We start from the raw sequence: 5,204 nt of genomic DNA, 5'->3' as shown, positions 1-5,204 counted from the left end.
AGGTGGAGTATCTGAGATCTGGGTGGTAGCAGGGTTGGCATTTGGTGCCCGAGGAGGAGAATCTGTTTTAAATGATGGGGTTCAGGGCTCACTGCCCAAAAATATGGCACTTTACATATGGCATTTAAGAATGCGGCGGAAGCAGGAAGGTCACTCCCCAACCTTCTCCTCCTATTCCACAGAAGCAGGTCCTAAAACCTGGCGGGTCCTTTCTGGCCTTTTCCTGAAGCAGATCATAAGATCCTCACGACCTAAGGGCCCCCACTGCCCGCCAGGGAAGACACATCCTTAGCTTGGAAGACGTGGGGACAGAGAGACGTGTCTGCACACACAGGCTTGGCTGCGTCGCCGCTCCACAACCATGTGATCGCACCTCTCTGGGACCATGCGCTTCCTCATCCAAGCCGGCCCGACAACACCCAAGCTCACCCAGTTCTTTGCGTCTTCATAACTTTATGAAGGCCTCCATGTCGTTCAAACTTATTAATTAAATTCCAGGCTTCTCTCCTGTTAACCTGTCTTTGTCTGATTTTCAGACCCAGGTGGGAACCCGAGACAATCCAGGTCAGCCTTTTCCCTCCGTGGCTCCTGACGCCCGCGCGGGCACCTCGCTCTGCCTTGCGAGCAGCAGTTCAGCAATTCGGGACAACGGCCGGCGCGGGGAGGATTCTCACCACATCAGCGCCTCACGTCTCTGTCTGTGGGGCTCATTCAAGGAAAAGGGGTAAGAGTCTTTTTTTTTTTTTTTTTTTCAGTTTTCAGACCCAGCCAAGGTCCCTAAAATGGGCGAGGAAAACCTTTGCTTACACAGGCCTCTCCCCAGCATCTGGTGGCCGCTGGTGACCTTTGTCCTTCCTTGGCACGTAGAAGCAGCACCTCGATTCCCCCTTCAGGAGCCGTGTTCTCCCCGCGTGTGCATCCATCCTGGCTCCAACTTTCCTCTTTCTATAAGGACGCCAATCATACTGGACTAGGACCTGCCCTACAATGTCATCTCAATTTGGTCATCTGCAAAGTCCCTATTTCGAATAAGGTCTGTCATCCTAAACGCAGGGAGAGGCTCTCTAAGAGGAGAGGTGCTGATCTGAGAGCTGAGCGTGGCCGTGGCACCCACACGCCACAGCAGACTCTGCGCGTCTGGGGAGGAAGGGAAGACCAAGGCTTGAGGGAAGCCATCAGAGGATGAGGCAATGCTTTGAAATGATTCTCCTCGGCTACAAGGATGGATAAGGGTGTCGCTGATCTGAGGCTGGCCAGGCCGTGCTGGGCCGACATCCTTGCAGAGTGCTGCTTGTGCCAGGCTGCGGGTTTTGTAGTGTTTTTCATGACGAGGCATACAAGCACGAGGACCGTCTCCTCATGGCCTTCCCCGCTCTGTTCAGCAGTTTTCTTAACATTTGTGACCGCACTGTGGCTCTGTCAACATTCACAGGTCACATTCTCGGACACCGGGTGTGGGACTCGATCACAGGAATCTCAGGGGACAAGCAAAGCCCAGGGTGGAGGGATGTGGAAGCAGGAGCAGAGCAGAGTCAGGGGAGCCCTGGCAGAGGCGCTGGGAAGCGGGTGTTGGACCGGGACGGGCCCCACACAGGCTGCTCTCCTCCTGGCAGGGATCCCTGGGCCTGGGAGGACTCCTCCTGTCCACCTCTCTGTCCCAGCTCTTTTCCTTAAAAGGACACAGGCATGATCCTGGTGAGACAGCCCATGCCCGGCACACTGCCTGTGGGGGCAACAAGCTCCAGTGAGGGGGTGAAACCCACCACAGAGAGCACAAGCCCCAGACTTAACACCAGACGCCTGCCCTGAGCACGGCCGCCATGCGGGCCCCAGACTATAGCAGGACCGTTTACATCCTGACAGGGCTTTGCTACTTATGACATTCTAGTGCCAAAAGTGCAGAGAGCCTGTGAGAGAAGGGGCCGTCCTGGAGGAGCTGTGGAAACCACTCCTTGTCTGCAGCTCCCCCTGCTTCTGGGGAGGGGAGGCGTCACCCCTTGCATTCCTTCCTGTGCTGGGGTCAGCTCGATGCAGCCTAGGGGCTTCCGGAGGGGAAGGGAGAGGGAGGGAGGCCGCCCCTGGGCTCTGCCTGGCGGTCATGGTCCCTTCCAGGGCTCACTGGGGTTCTGTGGCGGGGCTGCCCGCCCGACCACAAATTCACCCATTCACAGGAAGACCCGACCTAACCCCCTGCAGTAAGACTGAAAGGAAGAGGAGGGCGGAAAGCCGTGTCCTGCCAGGTAGATTCTGAAGGGACGGACCTCCTGCCCTGAAGCAGCTTCAGAAACAGACAGGAAGAAGGTGGCGAGGCCCTTGGAGAAGATCCCCGGGTCCCTCACAGGACTCAGGACTAAACGGGAGGCTAGGAGGCCTCACATCGCGGCCCGCTCGCTCCGCAGCAGCCCCGCGCCAGCCAGGAAGACGTTATCCGTCCATCGCCGGAGACTGTTCGTGTATTAGCAATTCACTGTCAAACGTTCAAGAGTTTGCCAAAGCATAATAGATGCTTTACATTTTATGCATAACTAGTTCTGAGACCAGGGCTATAAAAGTTTTCTATTAACATGTAAGCACTAAGACAAGTTTTTTTTTAACTTGATAAATATACATAACTCCTTAACAATGAGGCTCTTGTGTTGCTAATGGGGACTCTTAATGGAGAGTTATATTTCCAGGATTATATCTTTATTCAGTTGCAAATGATTTTTGGGGGGAGTTTTAATGCTCTGCTCCGTCTATGAATAATAGTATCGTTTGAATGCAGCGGACACCTGGTGCCGGAGGACAGTGGGGCTCTGCAGTGACCTGGCGGCGCTGCCAAGTTCGCATTTTCCCAGCCTTTCCTACCCGCTCCATTCAGCATCTAATTTCATTCTCCCTCAGCAAAACGCTAGACACTTGTAACTTTATTCTCCCTCTGCAAAAACTTGCTCTCTTGTAAGGAAAAAATCCTGGAAGAAAAAAATTTCTCTTATCAATCTCTTCTTATATGGAATCTAGTAATTTGAAGGCTGGCTAAAGTTTCAGGAAAAACCTTCCAATTAAATACTGTAAAAAGATAAAATAACAGTGGCCTTGCTGCTGCCCAATAGCTTTATTGAAGCGCTCTTTTGTTGATTTATTGTACGTTAGCCACTGAGCCGTGCAAAGAACATTACGTTTCAGAAAGAGCTATTCGTATGCGGCCTGCATCCACTCCAAAAACAATCAGGCCTGTATTGCGTTTTGCAAATTTATACCAGGATGTTGGTTTAGAGTGTTTCCCTGAAAAGTTTTTCAAGTAAGTGTCTGCTTTCATGGGCGAGAGTGATTGAGGCACACAAACAAACCTTTGTTTCAAAACTCACAGATGTATGGCCGGGCTGAGCTTTGTTTTCCCCTTTAAGAAGTATTCTCAGATTTTTGTTTTGAGCACAACACAGGATTGTACAAAAAAAAAAAAAAAATCAGCTTGAGGATGAATGTCTCGTATAATCTTAGACTTTTCCAGATTTTCCCAGGGTTAATTTTTCTACCCTGAACTTCGCGTGTTGGGTAGGTTAGGTTTTTTTTTTTTCTTTAATTTATTTATTTGTTTGTTCGTTTTGTTTTTGTTTTTAAATTCAGGCACACCACGAAAAAGAATTCTGCCTACTTCAGTTTTGAATGCGGCTTCAGGAAACTTCATTTCAAAGCTATTAGGGAGTTTGCAAGCTCCATAAGTATACTTTTGTTCAAGTTGCGATCTGCCCTTCTCCCTCGCTGGGCGCTCGAGCATCGTGCTGGGACATCCGGCAGCCCCAGGCTGCACGACGTGGAGCCAAGAGGACAGCCACCTGGGTCGGGGCTGAAGGAAATCCTAAGTGACAAAATATTTAGACTTCAAGGCAGGCATCTTTGGGGGCACAAACACAACTCTTCCTCCCAAATAGCAGAGGAGATGTTCTTAAGCTCCACATAGCCACGTGTTCAAACAAAAGATATTTGACCATAAGTGAGGCTCAGGAATGATTAGTTGAAAGAATCACATAGAGACAAAAACCATAGAGCCAAAGGTGCAAAAGCCAGCTCTGTGTCCAAAGCACCCTTGGGCTCAGGAGGGTATGTGTGTCTGACGCCCAGGACCGAGCGAGGGTGATGCAGCCACCAGCCAGCCCAAGCCTCAAGTCTGGAGCTGTGTACACACGGAAGGGCATTCTTAGAAGGTCAAGTTAACAGGATAAGCCTTGCACAAGCAAAGATGTATGTGTGTCAACCCCAGAGTGTGGGAGCCTGTAAATCATAGCTGTGCTTGGTTCCAGGGATCAGCTCTTACCGTGGGATTCTCACTTTGAAAGAAAAAATGACATTCCTCAAATCTAGTGAGACAGTAATCTGTCATAGCGCAGAGTCAGAGAAGGTAGGGGGGCGAGGGTGTAGGGGCAGTAGGTAAGTAGTACTTGAGCTTAGCTGAGTTATCATTGCTTTCAGGTTAGTTACAGTTTATGATTTATTGAGCACTATGTCCTTTCCATATTGTAAACCAAAAAGTATCTAAGACAAGCCTCAGTCAATTTAGAAAGTTTATTTTGCCCATGACACAGCCGCAGGAGGTGGCTGACATGTGGCCAAGGTGATTGGGGCACAGCTTATGCTTTTATACATTTTTGGGAGACACAAGACACCAATCAATACACTTAAGATTTACACGGTTCCATCCCGAAGGGCAGACAGCTGGAAGCGGGGTTCTTCCAGATCACACGTGGATTTAAAAATGTTCAGATTGGCAATAGGTTGAAAGAGTTACTATCTATAGAAAGGAATGTCTGGGTTAAGGTAAGGGGCTGTGCAGACCCAGGTTTTATCATGCAAGTGGCAGGCTTCAGAGAGAGGAGACTGTAAATGTTTCTCATCAGACTTAAGGTCTGTGTTGATGGTACTGCTGGAGGGTACAATGAGGCACGCCCACCCCCTCTTCCTGGCCTGAACCAGTCTTTCAGGTTACATTTTAGGGTGCCCTGGCAGAGGAGGACGTCCATTCAGATGGTTGCAGGCTGGTGGGGGGGCTTTGACTTTTATTTCTGGTTTATGATATCATTTATGAAACTATTTTTATTTTATTTAACTATTACATTTAACTCGCCAAACAATCGTGCTAATAAGATTATTAATCCCAATTTAGAGATGAGGAAACAGAGACTCCAGGAAATGCATATAATTTGACCAAGGTCCTCCCTCTGGTGCTT

The sequence above is a fragment of the Macaca fascicularis genome, chromosome 18 (assembly GCF_037993035.2).
Source record: "Macaca fascicularis isolate 582-1 chromosome 18, T2T-MFA8v1.1".
NCBI classification, from domain to species: Eukaryota; Metazoa; Chordata; class Mammalia; order Primates; family Cercopithecidae; genus Macaca; species Macaca fascicularis.
The sequence above is the reverse complement of the archived record's forward strand: the minus strand, read 5'-3'. Positions refer to the sequence as shown.